Source organism: Pleurodeles waltl, chromosome 8, assembly GCF_031143425.1.
Source record: "Pleurodeles waltl isolate 20211129_DDA chromosome 8, aPleWal1.hap1.20221129, whole genome shotgun sequence".
In the NCBI taxonomy this organism is placed as follows: Eukaryota; Metazoa; Chordata; class Amphibia; order Caudata; family Salamandridae; genus Pleurodeles; species Pleurodeles waltl.
This window is the reverse complement of record NC_090447.1, coordinates 86,075,720-86,097,426: the sequence shown is the minus strand read 5'-3', so window position 1 is coordinate 86,097,426 and position 21,707 is coordinate 86,075,720. Positions and strand designations below refer to the sequence as shown.

The 21,707-nt window shown below is 41.1% G+C and overlaps 2 long non-coding RNA genes across 2 annotated transcripts in view; one reads left to right on the top strand and one right to left on the bottom strand.

Annotated features, from left to right (window-relative positions):
* LOC138249064 (uncharacterized) overlaps positions 1-21,707 on the bottom strand; it is a 244,358-nt gene that overhangs the window by 23,520 nt on the left and 199,131 nt on the right. The window lies entirely within an intron of this gene.
* LOC138249063 (uncharacterized) overlaps positions 21,254-21,707 on the top strand; it is a 75,318-nt gene continuing 74,864 nt past the window's right edge. Inside the window, exon 1 of the long non-coding RNA XR_011194691.1 lies at positions 21,254-21,560. This is a non-coding gene — a long non-coding RNA (uncharacterized lncRNA). The remainder of the gene's footprint in view (positions 21,561-21,707) is intronic.

The window sequence follows — 21,707 nt, the reverse complement described above, 5'->3', positions numbered from 1 at the left end:
CAAGCAACAACCATAATCTTTGTCAGGGTGAACCAAAAATTTCACTATAATACCTTGTGTTTAGCCCTCTGGTAGCTGAGCACAAAAGCAACTGGTAATAAAGTGAAAACACAACACAAGATATATCCCACACCAATTTAGAAAAACAAATAAAAGACACCAAAACAATTTAAAAACAAAAGGTAGAATTGGAGTCATGAATTTTTAATGATTTTAAAGTAATATCGCTTCCTAGGGATCAAGGTGCCAACTGCAGGCATAGCTACTCACACAAGACTGGACAAAGAAAAGTAATGGCCAACAGCGATGGAGCGCAGTTCAGATTCAAGCAGCGAATCTAGTCTGGTTTCATCTCAACTTCAGACTTAGAAGAATTTATAAAGAAAATTGTCTAAGAAGGCAAAGTTAAGATTTCTACGTTCAGACTTTGACACTTTTTCTTTGGAAATTTTGTAAGTTGTAAGTCTCCAGTGGGATGAAGCTGCAGGCTTTAGCCGAAGAGGGCTTCACAAGGCCGGATATCCTTCCAGAGAGAAGACAGTAGTGGGAACTACCATGAAGTCAGGCCGACCAGCGATGCACCTTGGGCAGATCGGCGAGCAGGTAGGTCCAAGTTTTGTGTTGGTCTCCAGGCCACTTTCCTCATTTTCAGTTTTTGGCTTCTTGGACACCTTTACAAGCACATCCAAGGGTCAAGTACTGGGGGAACACCACTTGGAGGGTGAGACTCTCTTCAGGCAGGGCCCAGGTGAGGGCTGAAGGTTGTTGGAGCTTGTTGTGTCCCTGTGTCTGGTAGTCCAGGGTTCCAGCAGCAAGTCAGGCCTCAACCAGCAAGAAGGGCCTCTGGTAGCAGCAGGGCAGTCATTTGAAATGCAAAGCAGACCTCAAGCAGCAGACACTCCTCTGAAGTACAATGCTGTCCTTATGCATAGGTCCAGTAGTGAATTGAAGAGTTGGTCTGAGTAACCAATATTAATACCAGGTACCAGCTTGTGAAGTGGGAGAAACATCTAGGCCTTTCTACTTCCATTCCAGAAATTTCCCACCTTCCCCTGCCAAGGCTCCTTGAGATCCAGGGTGACAAACAGACTGTTGTCAAGTTATTGTGAGTGTGCCGGAGGCAGCCCCTTTGAAATCTAAGTAGAGCAGGGAACAGCTCCACCCCTTTCCTCCTGGCAGTATGGCCCACCCAGGCAGTGCCTAGTCTCCCTTTGTCATACTGTCTGGGAGGGATACACAAAAGCCAACTGCCACTCTAATCAAAGTCATGTGACCCAGGACACAGGCTGAAGGCACCAAATGAATAGGGCAAGAAAACATCAGTTTTCTGAAGTGCCATTTTCAGAATTGTGACTTTCAATCGGACTTTACCATTAAAGATCATGTTAATTTACAATTCTTTTGGAAAAAAACCATTAAATGTTTACCTATTTCCAATCAAACGTTAGAACTTGTTAAATGTAATATGGTAACCAGATGTTATCGTATTGGAAAGGTAGGCCTTGCAGTTGTTGTTTACTACCAGGACATATAAAACTTAAAAGTACATATCCAACTTTTAAAATACAATGCATCCTGCACTATGGGCTGTTTAGGGCCTACCTAAGGATTGACATATATGTATTAAAAACAGAGGTTTAGGCCTGACAAAAGGTTTATTTTGGCTGGTCCAATTGTCAGTTTAGAACTCCACACAGGCTGCAATAACAGACATGAGATATGTTTTAAATGGCTGCAAAAGTGAGTGGTATATTATGTGCTGCAGGCCCACTAGCATTAGCATTTCATTTACAGGCCCTGGGTACATGCTGTACCATTTTACTAATGACTTGTGAGAATCTTATGAGAATGCATAAGTAAATTAAATGTGCCAATTGGGTGTAGCCCAACTTACATGTTTAAGGAGTGAGCAAAAGTACTTTAGCACTGGTTAGCCTAAGGTCTAAGTCCTAAGGCCACCAAAATGGGTTCAGAAAACAGGAGGGTTGAAGACAAGTTTGGAAGTGACCCTTCAGAGAGTGCCAAGTCAAACACATTCTTAGTAAATGGCTGAAAAAGTGTTCCTCTGTACTGGCATACCTAGCCCAGATATAAGAGGTCCTAGTGCCATTCCAACGCCACTTTAGCATATATTTGTTTATGCTAATGTGGCGTTGGAAGGCAAAAAATGCTGCACCATACAAATGGCTCAATACCCGCATTGTGCTACTTCGTAACCCCTTGTGCCACAATATGCCTGCGCCAGGCAAAATGTATGCAAGGGGGCATTCTGGCACTGTGGGGGGGAAAAAAGATGGTGCAAAGAAATCCAAGAGATTTCTTTGCATAATTTTTATCGGCATTTTTAACACCTGCTACGAGCAGGCATTAAAGGGAGCCTCCCATTGTTTTCAATGGGCCTCTGGGTGCTTTGCAGGATTAGCATGAAAAATGTCTACGCTAATACTGCAAAGTTGTGGACTAGCGTAAAAAATAATGATGCTAGTACCCCTGACTACCGCCATGGTGCACCGCATTTTAAATACGGTGCGCACATGGTAGCGTTAAGGGGGTACAAGGGGGCACAAGAAAAGTGTTGCTTCATAAATCTGCCCCTCTGTGTTTTGTACTGTTTGTGGTGCTTATCATGATTTCCACACATCTGTTACTCATGGGAAGCAACACAGTCGGCGAGATGAGTCAGCGAAATACAGAAAACACAGGCACATAATTTAAAAAACAGAAACACCTGACGTTTCTTATAACTACATACGTCTCTCACAAACCCACAAATCTGGGGAGACTCAGACACTCCCTTATACAACTGTATTAACCACTCTCACCAATGATCTATCATCCCTTCTGAGTAAAGTCCATAGAGAAACAACACAAAGTTACACAGTAACTTAGGGCATGGCATTTAGAAATAAATACATAGCTCCCCACAAATGTGCTCACGGCTCACAAATTCACACTATTACACATGCATGTACTTTCCTGTACTGTTTCCGATACCACTATCAAACGTAATATACTCCTCTCCAACCAGGAAGGTGTACAGAAACTGGCACTACTCACAACCAAATTCAGAAAACCTTCACAATTTACTAAAAAAGGTGCAGATCACTTCCACCACAAATACAAATCTCTCACAGAAGGACTATACAGCCATATTTTCACATTGCCGTAGATTTATCACAGCACTATACATTTCATCAATGCTACCTATCCAAGCACACACAGACAGAAACAACACTCTAAAATAAGTAAATGTTTTCACACTCTCAAACACATACAATATGCACACAAGCAGGTACCTATACCCAATCATGTGTGAACATTCCTAAACACTCATCCACTAAGACAAAGCAAAAATCTGCCCACAGTGGTACACATACTCAGTCACACCAGGCGCCATGATTGTAGACTTAATTATTTTGGCCATCACACATTATCCCAGGTCGTGATTGGAACTCAACAACTGCCACAAGACTGTAGTTGTACTTCTAGTAAACTTATAAGAATTTGCAGTTGTGGATATTTAAAGGAAAGTCCCCATTTGTTGTATATAGCTATGTATGTTTTCCCAGAATTACTCTTGCCAGGATGAAATAACTCTTCTGTTCCAATGGGAAAGTATGTCAATAAAACAATTATACTGATTTTCAAACAATAGCAGAATTCTGTTATTTTCCAATGTTGGTGTAAGTCAATATACAAATGTAATATTGATTTTCAAACAAGCATAAATCTGCCAATGTATAACTATATTACATTCACTATATGATCATTTAGCACAATACAAATACATTTTGCATATAAGTACAATAGGTAGTCAAGTTAGGTAGTCGAGATGTCAAAATAATCTCCCCAACCCCTTAAATTTCTTCTGTTTATGTAGGAAATTTATGACCTGGTGGATTTGCTTCATCAATAGTTGAACACAAGGCCAACCCCCTCAACCAATGCCGCAACGGCAGGGGTTTCAGGCATCAGTTACTTAACAATGTCTCTTGTAGCCCAAAATGTACCCTTCTAGAGTCCCTAAGGGTTCTAGTTTAAGAGAGAAGTCATCAGTTGTATCACTTTAATAACCTCAGCAGTGTTAGAAACACTAAAACACACTAATTCCAATGTTAAAAAAACGGAAACACAGTAATTTCATATAATATTGCAGTCCCAAAACCAGGTTGAAAGAAACTGACTGCTGAATTGCACCTAATGCATGTGGGTAAGGGGTTCCTATCCATGAACCATAATGATTTTGGGGTGAGCATGTTTTAAGTAGTTTGATTGGACAAGTCATAGCTTTGTCAATATTGTTAGCTCCAGGGGTACTATCCGGGGTACTATCCTAGCATCTCTCCATTCAAAGTCCTCTAGTAGGCCCTAATTTTACCTCCAACATCATCCTGTGGCTAGTGGAATGGTGTAGTGTGTTGAATACTAGGGAGCAGTAGAATCATGATGTGCCCCTTTTATCTGGTCTTTTGAGAATCATCTTTGCCTCTAGAGGATTATATTCAGGAAGATCAGTGGAGTCTCCATGATGAGCTGCAAGGGCGTGTCTCACTGGCAGGTACGTATAAAAGTGATATTTGTACAGATCAAACTCTTCCTGCAAGGTCATACCTGTTTACAACAACTTTTACTGCCATACATCTCCCAGCTTTGGTATCCCACTAAGATCACATTGTTCAAATCCAGATAGTATGGGCATTTGGAACAGACATCTTTCACGCCACATTCTCCCTTCACACTGAATCCAATTTAAGTTCCTTGTCCAGCAATTCAAGGCAACCCTTGTCATTGCAGAGAGATTCTTCAGGATGGAGGTCCAAACAGAAGACCTAAAAGGTCCACTGTGCAGAACGCATTTAGTTTGAGAAAGATTTTTGGGAAAGAGCCATTCATTTGTATTGATTGTCAGTGTATCCTAATTGTATAGGATTATATCTGCTATCACAATCCTACCTTATATAGATACTGGATGAACTGTTGAAGGCTATTTATGGGTGCTTACCAGCCTATAGCAAGTGTATGTTTCTTCACCCAGTGTGTCATGCCAGCTCTGAATAACTTCTATTGGACAGTGTGTAAAGTGTGTAGGAGCATGGGAATTGCAACCATTTTTTTAGGACCACCCTACCCAAAATATGAAGTGGTTGGTTCATCCATCTTTGCCATCAGAGGATCTATGTTAAGGTCCCTGCTATGTTTGGGTCTATGGCAATGTGTATACCCAGATATTTAAGACTATACATTGGATGCTTAACTTGGACTGCCAATTCTTGGCATCACTAGCATTTCAAACTAGGATAATGGCAGATATACTCTATTTGACTTTCAGTCCTGAGGCCTCTCTATAAAGCTCAAGCATGCCCCTCAGTCTAGGCCCAGTCCACTGAGTGCTTCCAAGGAAGATAATCCTATAATCAGCATAGAGGGGCACCCTATTCTTAATACTCCCCAAACTTTTTGCCTTCCTCCTCCTACTTTTTGCTGAATTTTTGCCTGTTGGCCTAAGGACTCTGTGCACTTTACCATTGCTAACCAGTGCTAAAGTGTGTGTGCTCTCTCCCTAAAACATGATTTGATTGGCATATACCTGATTGGCATATTTAATTTATATGTAAGTCCCTTGTAGATGCCATGTACCCAGGGCCTGTAAATTAAATGCTATCAGTGGGCCTGCAGCACTTGTTGTGCCACTACTTAAGTAGCCCTTTGAAACATATCCCAGTCCTGCCATTTCAGCCTGAAGGCAGTGTCCCACTGCCATTTCGACTTGACATTTAAAACCGTTTGCCAAGCCTTTAACTCCCCTTTTATTACATATGCATCACCCCTAATGTAGGCCCTAGGTAGCCCATTAGGCAGGGTATTGTGTGATTAAAAGGTAGGACAAGTACATTTTACTTTTCCATGTCCTAGTAGAGAAAAACATCCAGATTTGTATTGTCTTCAGTAACGTAAGGACTACCCCTCCCATTAGATAACATGGGGAATTCCTTATTAAATTTAATAGGCTGTCATTCCTAAACTAGAGGTGGTAGATTTCTAATGTTTGGTATCTATGAACTTGTAATGATAAACCCTCTTTTAATGGTAAAGTCAGATTTTTCTTTCCAAGTTTTAGAAACCACTTTTAGAAAGTTGACATTTTCCTGTGCTTAGCCCTCTGTGCCTGTAGCCTGCTTTAGGTCACATGACTGGGTGTAACTGACAGCTAAGACTTTCTGAATTCACGCCAGACAGTCACACAATAGTGGGATTAGCAGTGCCTGAATGGGCTATTAACTGACTTGATGGGGAGGTGGAGCTAAGCACAAGCCCTCTTGCAGCTGAATAGGCTGAGCTCTGGCACCACACAATAGGCTTAACAACCCTGTATTGTCAGTGCAGCCATCTAGGAGCCGGGCCACGTAAGGCAGGAAACTCCTGGAACTACAGAGAACCCTTCTGGAAACGTCTCCCAACTTCTAGGATACAATACAACAATGTTCACAAAAAAGTAAAATTAGGGGTCAATTTGAGAGAGAAAAGTAAGGCTTCTGTGTTCGAAATATTAAGAAAAGGAGTAATGGAGCACATATTGATGTGTTTAATTAAAAACAATGGCCAGACCACCACCATTACTCTTCTCCTAATTGAGCTAGAGCATTAAAAAGGCAGGAGGAATTGCTTCTGCTTCTGCTCTGTCAGCGTTGAGTGCTCCATTATCCAAGTTTCCAGACGAAATATGACTTCAGGGTTCAGGTCTCTAATGAGACAGATGTTCTGTCTGCCATATTACAAGTGCCATTGGATATAATGTACTTGCAATATAGCGGACAGGATAGCTGTTACATTTGTGACGTGAGTAACCTGTCCTCGGAACTCTAAATCATGCCCTAAATGAGAGGGCAGATAAACTGTTTGAGATTTGGGTCCAAATGTATGTAGCCATTTTCATGTCGCATATTGCTCTATTTGCAATATTGGGCCATTTGCAAAATGAAAATAGCATTTTGGCATGTACCAATGCTATTTTGTGATTTGGTAATGTACTTACCAAATCACAAAATAGGTTTGCGAGTCACAATTTGGAAGAGGCGTGCTGAGGGCATCCCTTCCAAACAGAGAGTTGCAGTGGTATGTAGGATTATTTTGCAACTGTGAATGTGGTCACAAAACAATCACAGTGACCACCAACTTCAAGCTGGTGGTAACCCATTCACAAACTGGAAGGGATCCCCCGGGACAGAGTAACTATAATTAGAACAATAATGAGAAAGGAAATCATGCATGATGTTTATCTGTGAAGATGATGGAGCGCACATGTTAAACGTTCTACCCAAAATCTATGTTTCTCATTGCCCTAGTCTTCCTCCTAGCTCAAGTGCTTCTTTAGCCTAAGGATTTATATATATGTATGTGTGTGTTTAGTAATGTGTTTTTAGATTTGCATTTTACAATTATGACAGGTAACATAGGGGTTGATTTAGTTTTTACACTTTCGAATGTGTCTTGTTATTTTCTTGAACTTTCTCTTCCGGCTTTGCTTCATGCAGCCCAAAAGAGTGTTGATGTTTTGAAGTTGTTTTGCCTGTGACATTTTGTTAGGGATTGTGTTTTTTTTATTGTGTTCCCTTAATTATGTTTAGGTTGTGTTAGGAATTTGGTTGTTGGTTGTTTGGGGTGTGACCCTAAGCCAAACAGGAATCACAATCCTAGTCAGAGTAATTGTTAGGCACACCCTAAATTAACCTTTGCTCACCCTCTGGTAGCTTGGCACAGAGCAGTCAGGCTTAACTTAGAGGCAGTGTGTAAAGTGTTTGCTTCAAACAACAAAACAGTGAAAACACCCAACAGAAAGATACCACACCAAGTTAGAAAAATAGAGTTGACAAAAATAAAACTAGACAAAAACAACAAAAATCTAATGAGTAGAACTTGAGATATTGATTTTTCAAGATGTTAGGACATATTAGTGCTACCAAAGTGTAAAGTGCTAAAGGGGGTTATCTGGTCATGCCAGACCACAATTAAATCAAAAGTTCAGGCGATGGAGCGAGGGCCCGCTACAGGGAACCAGTTAGGCCTGCTGAACAAAGTACCTTAATCCGAGGTTGCAGAGCAGTGCATGGAGTTGGATTAAAGATCGGGTCTGGGATGTGGCGAGGCTGCAGCTGCAGATTTCCATATGTTGACGAGCCTGCCAAAGAGGTCTGAGAAGACCAGTGTCAAGGATGAATTGCACAGTTGACGTGATGCATCAGTTCTAATGAGCTGTGAAGCTACGATGCAGAGTTTTGGCCATCGTCGTCTAGGCTGCTGTTGACTGGGGTGAAAGGACCTTGCGCCAGGTGAAAACATCATGCATCGATTCCAATCCATGCAGCGGTGGCAATATGCCCATTCTGCTGAAAGATGCACCGCTCGGCTGAGTCAATGCTTCAGTTCGGAGATGCATCCCTCAGCAGAGGATGCATCAGTTCCTCTGGAGCATCTCAGGCCCACTTCCAAGGGTCCAGGACTGAAGTGGCACCACTTGGCAGGGCAGATGGCAGAGTCCAGGTGCAGAAGCAGAGTGGTTGTAAGGCTTTTAGGTCTCTGAGACTTCAGATCAGGAGGCCAGACAGTGTATACCTTGGAGTTACCCTGGGTTCAAGTGATGCAGGTCTAATCCATCTCACCTAGGCAGGCAAGCAACAGGGAGCAGGGCAGCACATCAAGGCTGGAGTCCAGCAAAGCAACAGTCCAGCAGAGTGGCAGTCCTTCAGCAGCACAACAGTCCTCCTTCCTGGCAGCGTAATCACAGGTGTAGAAGTATACTGAATGGTGTTGTCAGAGGTCCAGTATTTAACCCCAGTTGGACCTTTAAACAGGAGGGGGAGACTTCAAAAACAGGCCTTTGAAATGCACAAAGGTCCCGCCCTTCCTGGTTAGGCTCCAGACAGACTACAGGGAGCTATGCAGCTCTTTGTGTCATGACAGGACACAGCCAATTCAGGTGAAAGTGAGGCTGTGGCCAGCTCCTCCATCTCATCCTCTCAGGATGCCACATCAAGTCACGCCTAAGCTCCCATTGTATGTGCCTGGGCCTGTCTAAGGGAAATACACAAATCCAAGCTGTTACTTACCACAGACAAGTGATCAGAGTCAGGCAGCAAGCAGCAACTGGCTTAAGTACGAAAATACCAATGGTCTAAAAGTGGTATTTACAGATTTACATTTCCAACTACACCATAAGTTGTGATTTTAAATTCTGATTCAAGAGGCAACAAACTAAAAAAGTTTGCCTCTAACAGATTGTCAATTACACCTATAGGATGTAATAAGACAATCCCAATGTTATCATATGGTATGGATAGGCCTTGCAGTACCGACTACAAGGACATATAAAACTTAAAAGCAGATGCCCTGTCTACATACATACATACATACATACATTGCACCCTGTCCTTAACCCTGTCCAGGGCCTTTCTTAGTGGTAACTTATATGTATTAAAGGGTGAGGTTTGGGCGTGGCAAAAGGGTTATTTGCCAGTTCATTTTCTGGTTTGGCATGCTGTCCAACTTGTATCATCGGACTACTCAAACTATTATTGTGTCTGTCTCTTATTTTTGCCTGAGAAGTCGCACATTTCTTCCTGATCGCTGAATCACCTTGCACTCTGAATTTACTCTGATGCCTCTTTACCAACCACCGTGGAACCAATCTAGTATTAGTTTTCCCCTCTCTCAATAATCCAAAAGACATTTTTCGTCTAAAATGAATTAGGAGTGATTCTGTGTAATAACATGGCTTGCAATGGCTTCTTCCATAAAAGCCCAGATTTAAGAGCCAATTGCATAGATTATTTTACTGCTCTATTAAAGTGTTTGACCTAACCATTGGCTTTGGGATGGTATGTCACATTCATATGTTTAATGCCACACTTGTTCAGGAAAGCGTACATTTTGTCTAATGTTAATTGTACCCCATTGCTGAACACCTCAGGAAAACCTTCACAGCAAAGACATCCTCCAAAAATTCTATTACCACAACAGTGTTAATGCTTTTAATCATGCATACCTCAGGCCATTTTAAATAATAGACAATCAAAACAATGGCATAAGACTCTCTGGACAACAATCTTCCAAAAGGACAGATTAAAACAAAGGCCATCCTAAATCATGGCCCACCGGGCAGGTCACAGGCTTATCTGTTTGATCACTGCAACCGCAAGTGGTCCACCATGCTATCCATTCCTGACCACCAATAATTCTCTTTGGCCTTTCCTTTTGTGCTTGAATTACCTCCATGAACTTCATGGCATAACTTAATATTGACATTATGAAGACTGACTGTCATTGCTTAAAGTTAATTTCTCCTTTACTTTCCAAAAAGACACACATGACCTGATTTGGAGTTTGGTAGATGGCTTACTTCATCACAAATGTGACGGATATCATGTCCACCATGATACGATTCCTATAGGGCATAATGGGATCGTAACACAGCGGATGGGATATCCGTCACATTTGTTACGGAGCAACCCCATCTGCCAATCTCCCGTGGCCCATAATCTCCTTTCATATCCTTCTCTTTGAGCCAGGTTGATAAAATATATGATTTAACAGCTTTAAATTTAACATCAGTTTGCATACTTTGAATCCACATTTCTTGTTAACTCTTCCTTCTCTCAGTTGTCTACTCCTCGCACTACATCACTATAACTGAATGCTACATCACATTCAGATTCTTCATGGTCCTCATATACTATACCAGTATCCATGAAAAGATGTGACAATTCATCAACCACTTCATTACTTTTCCTAGGAACATATTCAATTTCATAATGGAACAACTGTAGTTTAGAGGTTTGTCTTGCTAAACATGGAGTTAAATCTCTCCTATCTCCGGATTTCAACATGTTAACCAGAGGTGTGTGGTCTGTTTCCATTCTGATTTCTTTCCCTAAAAATAAATTCAACATCTTTTTGCTGCCCAGGCAGCAGAGAACAACTCTTGCTCAATAACTGAGTAAATTCTTGTTTAAGAGTGTGTGATGCATAAGCAGCAATCCATTCATCCTCACCTCTTATTTGAGATATGACTGCCCCCACACCACATCCATTACCATCCACAGCAAACACACAATCAACACTACTAATGCAAGGTTTCAAGCAAGGGGCACTCACCATGTCCTCCTTGATAGACCTGAAACACTCAGATTGCTTATGTGACCAATTAAACCTATTTTCTTAATCAACTTATTTATGGTTCTACTTTAGTTGCATAATGGTCAATAAGAAGGATATCAAATGTTGTTTCTACTCTGGTTCTGGTGTATTAAGGATAGCATTCACATGGCTGATCTTAGGTAAAGTTCCGTCTATGAAAATCTCACGAATCAAATACTCAACCTGGGATTGACACAATTTATCTTTGTCATTTTTAATAGTTAACCCTTTTTTCCAAAGCTTCTATTACCAAAATATTGTCATGCTCGGTTTTATCCTTTCCAAACATCAAAATGTCACCTTAAAAAACCCTTACCCACAGATGGCCACTCAGTATATTGGTCATCACCCTTTGAAGAACAGCTGAGGTGCTGGACAATCTGAAAAGCTTTTACCTGTGCTGGAATGCACATTCAGGCATTATGGAAGCTGTAAAATATTTTGAGTCCTCCTCAAATTTAATTTGGTGATATGCACTTGGAGGATCAATCATGAAAAAACAGCTGCATTACACACTGAAGACAAAAAAATCTTGTAAATTATGCAGCAAGAAATTGTTCATCCAAATAGCATCATCTAAGCATCTTAAATCAATATATAGTCTTAAATGTCCGCTGTTCTTAACTGAAATTACAACAGGAGCTAACCAATCAGAACTTTCAAGTGGTTCAATAATGTTCTTATAACATAAATCTAAAAGTATTTTTCAACCTGACTCTGTAACTCAATGGTACAGTTCGCATTTTTTGTCTCACCAGAATTGCATCATCCTTCAGTCTAACTTTGTGTTTGAATTCCAAAGATGGGTTAAGTACATTCACAAAGCCATTTTTGAGTTTATTGTAGTCAAATGGAATACCATTTGTTTTTTGAATCACATACATAGGGGAATCAACTCTAGTAATTAATTGCCTTCTCAAATCTGCTTGATGAGGTCACTCTAAAAATTGTTTCACCACTTTCTGCCACTTGCAATTTTCCATGAGCCCTTCTGCCCTTGAAGTCCAAATTAGCCAATATGAAATCCACAATATAGATGCAATGATCAGTAAAAGTACCCAGAGTGTGTTTGATTGTAATGGTTTCCTATTAGGCCACAATTTGTAAAACAACTTGTTACCCATAATGGTTTACTATGTACAGTAGTCCACAATGGCTACTACCATTTCGCCATCAAACTTCAAAAATAAGATGGCATCTTTGTAAAAACACATTTACTCACACTGTTCCCCTCGCTCCCAAAAGAATAGTCCCTTGTTTTGAATAATCCTGCACACTCTCTGAAAATGACTTTTTTAATCACAATTAGTACATATTTTATCAGTTGCAGGGCAATGTTTAGTATGAGCCAAATGAATATTGGATCTGCATCTTTAACAATTTCCTTTTTGGCCCACCTACTTTTTTCATTCATTTTTCTTATCATTGCCAGCCTTCAAATGTTAATGTTCAAACATAATGTGGAGGTTTCTGCCTGTCAGCCAGAACCAGAGATGTGGCTCATTGTTTGGTATGGAGTTTTCTTTGTAAGTGAAGCTGTAGGTAAATTTCATTTTGACAACTTTGCGGGACTTATGAGAAATGATGTGTTCTATCAGTGTGCCTACGCTGCCAATCACAGCAAAAGTGATATACCACTGAAATGTAGAATCCCTACTGTGTGTTGATATGTAAAATGCATCTCTGTATTATATTTGCCATTATTCCCTAAGATAATATTCAATGGTCACAGGTTTTCAGGAGTATGCTTAGAAACCTTTGATAATTCCTAAAGAACTGAAAATCCTCACCCTTGCATAGTAGTAGACCTGCAGGTGCAGATTTCAGATTCTTATTTTATATATCGAGGCCTAGTTTTTATAGTTTCCCTACGCTTAAGGGGCTAATGTGTCAAAAAATGAATACTAAAGTAAAAACAGTGATTGAGCCAAAGTTTACCGCTACTATTACATAATCAGCTCTGTATACCATACCCTTTATGAAAACCCACATATTTTTGATCTTGCCAGAATAAGGCATGGAGGGCAATATCTATTTGTTCAGTGATTGTTATTTATGTTTTGCAATTTGTTAATTCTAACAAAGTATTTTACATTTTGTTTGAAAACATGGAAGCACATCCAATGATATGGCTATATCTTAGGAATTAAATCTTCATATTGATGAGATTTTTGAAGAAGCTGCACCAATAGCATTAAATCGCTGAACACAACCATATGGATTGTATAGGTGTACAACTGAACAAAATAGGTACCTGTGTTTGAAAAATCTTTTTTTTAAACTTCTGCTATGTAAATTTTATACTTCAAACTTTTTACAAGAGCTCTGAAATAGGGTGTCCATAAACTATGGTTTTGAAGAGTACACTAGCACAGATTTTAGAACAAACCTAAAATTAGATTTAGGATTATGCGTTCCTAAAATACAAAGCACACCATTTAGAAACACGAGGCCATTAGGAGATTATCCAGGATTTAAAGAAAAATTAGGGTGATCTTTACGAGGGGTCTGGGAAATTGGCTTGTATTTCTCCACCCAAGGAAGTAACTGGAATATGAGTAACTTTTTTTCAAAAGGAAAATACAGCTGTTGTGAGTTCAACACTAAGGGTCCACTATGAAATGAGGATTTACAGTGGGAAATGAAGATTCTACCCCTGATTCCATCAGTACTTCTCTAGGTTAACTTCCAGCAGCCAATGTCTTTTAGTGGAAGTGAAGGGGTATGGTGTGTTCCCACTGATCTCATAATTCGAATAGGGCTGGTAAGTACTGATGCTGCTGAGGAAGGGGAGCAGATGGGCCAACGGCTATAACACCCATCAAGGAATCAAAAATTGCAATTTTTAGGAAAAGATTACCCAACAAAAGCACGCCTGGTGGATGAATCAAGCCATCAGAAGCACAAGGAATCAATTGCAGCCAAATGTGTTCTCTGGGATGGAGATAATGTCAGGTTATGAATAGTCAGACCAGCCATGAACTCCTGATGTTCCTAAGTCCCTGCACAGAGAATACACTCTTTGGAAGAACTGGAGGAAAACAGGACTAACCCAGGACAAAATTTTCCCTTTAGGTTGATTCTTTTCAATCAGGATTCCTTGCAGGGACTTCAAGAAATTATTGGCGATCTACAATGTCAAGGGCAAGTATCTTAAAGAGACTGCAGCACATATTTTGTCATCTACTATAGTGGCAGTGCAAACATGCTTTCAGTCTCACTATTTTAGCCTTCTTTAACAGTTTAAAAACTGCCATTCAAAGTGTTAAAATAAACCTCTTTGTAAGTCAGATTCTCCCTTTTAAATATGAATGCAACACCTTTGTAAGTCTTATACCCCAAAAGGCAGGATGCATGGTATTTAAAAGCAGAACACGTAAGAATTTAGTGGCAGACTTATCAAGGGCTTGTGTCTATTTTGCGCATTGTAGTGTGACACAAGGGTGACACAAGCAGTAAGTTATACTCGAGAAATGACATATCAGTACACATGCATTATTTTTAACAATTGTATTGTGCAAAAGCTGCACTGAATCCTGCTGTCTAATGCAGGAATTGTTTTATGCAATCTAGTTGTTCCCATGCAAAAACTATGTAACCATAACGCATTTAAAACCATATCACTGTGTGACATTGAGTGGCATTTCACAGCACAACAACATAAATGAGTCAAAATTGCTGTGCATCGGCAACTCAGGCATCGAAAATGATGTAGTCACTGTAGTATAATGTCCTCAACATAACAGCACACTTTGGCAAGCTCAACTGCACCATGGACATTGTCATACTGCAACTGGGAGTAGCTAGCAGACAACCATGTAGGCAACGAAGGAGGAAGGAACATGTTTTCAACCAGTGCATAGCCCTCATTGAGATCATTCACTTATGATAATTGGAGAGGGAGCCATCATGTAATTGCTGGAGACGATAATGTCAAGTCTTCAGACAGCAACTGCAAGGATTCAAGCCATTCCAGCACGTTAAGTTGATGTCTGTAGTACACATTTTGGCCTCTGGTTCCTCCCAAACAACATCCACAAGATTGTCTGGCATTTCACATGGTGAATTCTCTTTGTTTCTGCCGTCTCTGTTGGATGCGATCAAAAAACTGACCCCACAGTACCTTCTCGTCTCTAAAACTAACAGCAATTTAATGTCAAGCAAGAGTTCTACAATATTGCAGGCTTATCCCATGTGCTTTGTGCCACAGATTGTACACATGTGCAGTCTGTCCGTCTTGCAGACACTTCACCCCTCTACTTGAACCGCAAACATTATTATTCCATAAATGTCCGGCAATATTGGACCATCATGGGCTCTTCATAAATCTCCTAGCAAAATACCCTGGAAATCCCCATGATACCTACATTTTCTGCCACAGTGTCATCAATGAGTGGTTTGAGAATTGCAGATATTGGAATGGACTACTAATTGATAATGAAAGCAGAATCTTCCTAAATTTGCATAATTTATAATGAATGTCTGAATACCTATCTTTGTGTCTGTGTGTGGATTGTGTGTGATGTGCACCTAATTTAGTATTTCATTAAAAAAATAGCTAACTACGTCACATTGTATGATTTCCTCACAGATTCTGAAATGGAAGTAGGAAGAAACGCATAGTGCTAGGTATTGTGTCCTGTCATAATGTGTGAGCAGTTAGAATCACAACTTGTTTGATTTTATTGACATCAAATGAAAATTCATGTGGTCCACCATTATTTGTAAGCTAAGATCAAACATGTATGAGATGTGTGTGTGCAATGGAGTAACAACGTAGGAATATGTGTTAATTACCTTGATTTAAAATGCTGTTGACCAATTCTTGTTTGCCCAAGTATTTGTTTCGCACACAGCATTATATCTGTAGACTGATTTATTTCTTATGAGCACAATTGGTAAAAGAACATTACATTTCAATGACTGTCATGCACTGAAAGTATAGGCACTAATAATCTTACAAATCTGTACTCTAGGCACATATGTGGGACTGAAAGAGGCAACAACTTTCAAAATCAAAATATACTCATTCATAAGAAGGCACATTGACATTCCTCATTAATGTGCTAGATGATTACACTCATGACTCTGTTTGGTAACATTAGCTGCATTGCAGTTTTTCCAAATAATTGTCACACAATGATTGAATAGGGCAAGACAGAAGTCATATAGTAGGAAGAATCTTGGGTCATATGGCAACCAAGTTAAAGTTTCACAGTGTATGTACCACACACAATTGAACATTCTTATTATAAAGAAATGGTGCAAGAATTAAGGCATATAAGTACGGAATCACAAACACATACATATCACGTACATGTATTTTCTAACAGAAAGTGTACTGCACAGGTCTGTTAGACAAGTCAGCTTTCCATACATATGGCTGTCTCATAAAATGGGCTTGATTTCAATACCTATGTTTCATTCTACTTTCATCTAGACAACTTGCTGTGCCCAAATGAACACCTGAAGCATGATTAATCCATTTATAAATATCAATGTCATATGTGAAGTAATAGGAAATTTGATGAGGCAAGTATACTTGCAAAAGTATGTCTAATTATTTAAGGCTGTGCAATACCTTGTAGGCAGACAAGACCTTCATAGTTGTAAATATGACAAATGTATGTGTGCATCAAAATCACTTTCACCATTACAACTTAATATCTCTAAATGCATTCAAGAGAGTCTCATGTACAGTTGGCTGAATTGCACACATATTGTGCACAATTCACATACAGTTGAAACAAGTAGTTAAACTTGCTTTTCATAACTATCTTCTGTATAAACACAATAGTTCTCATGTTGAAATCTTGTATTGTTTATGTGCTGCACAATATGTACATTTGAGCAAAATGTTGTAATAAACATGTGTAAATGAATGTTCAACAATACCTAAGAAATAACAGTGTGAAATTAAATGAAATGTATTTGACATTGACTGCATACATATGACAAATAGGTAGTTATGTAGAAGTCACAAAGAATACAGTCATTGACTTGTCGTGTTTTCTCTTACCAGGTAACTAGGAATATGGTTTGCAGCCATGGTTGATGACCCCATTCACAAATCCTAAGACAGATGGCCAAAAGAAATTCAATGCTCTGACAAAAATCTTGCATTTTAGTGGAAAGTATATTTGGGGTACTAAAGTCCCACTTCTGGATGCCTGGACAAACTAGGCGGCAGACTATTGTATTCAGATACCATGGTTGGCAAAATCATCCTAGCCTCCGCAACACTACTCAATACCTGTCTAGGGACAAATGTCCGCTGGGACAATGGGGGTGCAATCCCACCTGACCAAGAAGAAGATGAAGACTTCAAGTGAGAGATACTCCACACGAAGGCTGGTCATCAGAGACAGGACCAACTAGTGGCTAATTTGTTTTAATAATAATCTACAACGATTGCAATACTGATTGAAATCATGTGAAACTATCATTGACTAAATCACTTTATTGAACCCATTCATTGTGTGGTGCTGGGGTGTATGTCAAAGTACATATATTGTCACTCACATTTTCTCAACTGCATGTAGGCCACAGCATGTGTGAATCTAGATTTTTGAGCTGTTGCAAAACATGGGACCATATCTCAATGTAAGTACAAAACAATGCAGCAAGCTAATGTAATGCAGAGCACCTGCATGAAAGGCAGAAGACAGGATTGCCCAATATTTAGCTATATATGTGGCATTCCTGTCCTCCTTCTCTTCAGTAGTGCAGTGCAGCACAGCAGAGCAAGCTGTCTTGCTGTGTTCTGCTGCATGAACGTGTATCAATTTGGCCATCAGTGTATGTCAGGATCAAAGCTCTTCCAATAAGTCAGTCCCTAAGGCAATCCCCAAGATGATGTGTTGCTGATATGGACTATCATACAGAGTAGCAGCACTTTGCAGGAACAAATGTTGCAGCAGATACGATCACTGATCATGGGAGACATCTGTCATGGCAAAAGGGACTGTGCTCAGGTATAGCTGTCCAAATGTCATTTGTGAAAGTGGCCTTCATGCATGTGACACCTTCCTAGGACTGATTGATGTAACATCTATATTTGATCACCCTAGTTGCAATACACAATTTCTAAATCTAGACCAAAAGTCTAAGTTTAGATCAAAAGTCTAACTTTACTACAAGTAAAGTTATACTTTTGGTGTAAGTTAAGTCTTTTAGTATAAGTTTACACCAAAAGTCTAAACTTACACCCAAAGTCTAACTTTACTACAAGTAAGACTACAAGTTAGACTTTTGGTCTAAACTTAAACCAAAATTCTAACTTTACTGTGACTAAAGCTAGGATTTAGGTCTGAGTTAAGCCTTTGGTGCCAGATGTATGAAAGCATTTTGCATTCGCAAACAGTGCGAATGCCCGTTTGCGAATGCAAAATGCCATTTCAGAATGTATGAAATACATTCTGAACGCAATTTTAAGGAATCGCAAAAATAGCGATTCCTTAAAATTGCGACCCTGTTTAGAGAGTCGCAAATTGCGACTCTCTAAATTAGAAATCGCAAATAAAGATTCCTTATTTGCGATTCCTTAGCACATGTATGAAGCAATTCCTAAATGTGATTTTGGCATTTAGGAATCGCTAATTACCACCAAGTTGTACTTGGTGGAAACCATGTGCAAAGTTTAAAATGTGTGCACCTTACATGTCCTCCAAAAATTTTTGGGGGTGCAGCATTGGCTCACTGAACATGAAGGAGCCTTCCTAATACAGACTAACCCTCAGATCCCTTATTTCTACATTCTGCCAAAGGTACATAAAGAAAAGATTCCCCCACCTGGCAGACCTATAGTATCTGGGATAGGCTCAGCACTTGAGCCACTGTCGAAGTTTGTTGATTTCTTCTTGCAACCATTAGTGAGAAGAAACCCTACTTACCTCAATGACACCACCGATGTCCTACTATCCATATCTTTTGACAAAACTAAGGAACTCCTGATTACTCTAGATGTGGAATTCTTATATACTAACATCCCCCAGGAGGCCACACTGGAAGTAATCAGCAACCTGTTAGAAACAGGCATGGGTGAATCTATAGCCCCACCTGAATTCATACTGGACCTAGCGCACCTTGCACTCACGAGGAACTACTTCAAGTTTGAAGATAGCTTCTTCCTACAAACGCAAGGGACCTCAATGGGCAGTACCTTTGCCCCCAGTCTGGAATGCCTATACGTCGACAACTTTGAGAGACTCGTGGTCCTCCATGATGACAACCCTTACCGAGGCCAGATAAAACTCTGGAATCGGTATATTGAAGACGTCCTGATGGTGTGGACTGGAAGTAAGGAAGAGGCCCTTGCCTTTGCTGGTTGGCTCAATGGGGCCAACCCCTTCCTCACTTTCACCATGACCATAGGTGGTAACAAACTACCTTTTCTTGACCTTCTCATCCATGACAATGAAGGTGGCTTGGCAACAGAAGTATACTATAAACCCACGGACCGCAACAATCTGCTTCAATACCATAGCTTTCATCCACGAGCTCTGAAGGATAACCTCCCTGTGGGACAGTTCCTACGACTGAGACGGAACTGCTCGTCTGTAGCTGATTACCACAAACATGCTGATAAACTTGCCACCAAATTACAAACAAAGAACTATCCCACACACCTTGTCAACAGGGCGCGCAAAAGAGCACGCAACAACAACAGGGACCAACTACTGCAGCCCCGGGCAGCTAAACCAGACCTTGAGAAGATCGTGTGTGTCACTACTTTCAGCCCCTTATCCAATAAGATTCAGAAGATTATCAAAGATGACTGGAAGATTCTCACATCAGGTGGCTTACCCTTCAACCCGCCCCTACATGCTTACAAGAGAGCGACTAACATACGTGACATAGTGGTCCACACTAGACCTAAAGAAAAGCCCTGTTCCAGACAGACTACACTCTGGCATATCCCTCCTCCAGCAGGCCATTACCCCTGTGGCAATTGCAGTGTGTGTCGCCTAACCAGTAAGTCCACCACCATCAACCTCGACCTCAAAACCCCATGGGTACAAAAATCCCTTACGAACTGTAACAGCAAGAATGTGGTTTATCTAATCAAATGTCCCTGCCTACTCAAATACGTGGGGATGACCACCAGAAAGATCAGCACGAGGATCCGTGAACACAGGAGCACGATCCGGTGTAAACGCGACGCCACTAAACTAACCAGCCACTTCCTACTAAAAAATCACTCTCTGGATGATATGTTCTGGACAATTCTCGAGCAACTTCCCCCGTCAACCCCCAACATGTCTAATAAACTGTTTCGGGCCGAACAACGCTGGGTGTGGAGGTTGCACCCTGATAGCGCTGGTCTGAACGATGAGATACCTTGGTTTTCTCTCCAATATTAGACAATCCACTGGTAGTCTACCATACATTTTCAGCCTTCCTACCTCCCTGGCCCCCTCCCTCTGCACTGACTTTCTGTGCCCGCCAGTGTCCCGTACCCATTTACCTTCCCTGCACATTTCACCTCTTTCCTCCTGTCCTTTATTTATTATTTTTTTTCCCCTATCCTCATTCTTTTCTCCCTCGTGTCTCCCTTGCCCCCCGGAGTCCTCCTTCCCTCGCTCTTTCCCCTCCTTCTATCTATCTTTTCTCCTCTCTGCCCACAGCCCACTTTTCTTTTCCTTCCCCTCCACCCCACTGTGCATCCACTCCCCCTTTCCCGCCTCTTTGTCATCTCCTCCTCTACTTTTAACCACTCCCTCCCTCCCTCCCTCCATTCCTGTCCTCTTCAGCTTTTCTTTCTTTCTTTATGCCCCGTGTTTAATCTCCAGTTCCACCTTTACTCTTTCCTTTCCTTTCCCCCCATTCCCTGATTAACCCTTCCTCCCCTTCCCCCCCCTTTCTTCCCTTGGCAGCCTCCGCCGCCCCCTTCGGCATCCTCCTTTTTTCCTTTCTTTTCTTGTTCTTTTCCTTCACCTCTTGGCCCCTCCGCAAGGCCACGGGACACCGGGCATACAGCCCCCCGGCCGTTCCCTTCGGCCGCCGGGGAACTACGTCTCCCGGCAGGCTCCACAGTGACCGCGTCACTCCGTGACGCCGTCCCCGCGTCAGGGCGGTTCCCACTAGTCGGCCGACTGGTGGGGTTCCTCCACTGACCTCCGCAATCGTTTCCGGGCCCCATGATTCCCCGACGTTGGGGCTCGGGGTATACAACGATCCGGAGACCGCACTTCGGGTTTTCAAACCCTTTCCACTCCCGGACCCCGGGCAGCGGCGGTGATTGCCTCCACCTGATCGTGATATTCCTTGGCAAGCACCATTATAAAAACCTGCCTCTCCTAGGCCACTCCATTCAAGCGGTCCTGAGAGAGGACAACATAGGCGTACAGTGAGCGCCCTCTTCTGATGCAGTGAGTGACCCGGCCTCTTCTGGACAACACAGATAAGATGCCATCTACTTTTCCTCGTCTCCTTTATTTTTCCCTCTCTTCTTTCTCTAACTTACCTCCTGCTTTTCTTCTTTCTCTCTCTTTTTAACTTATTAATTTTTCCTGTCT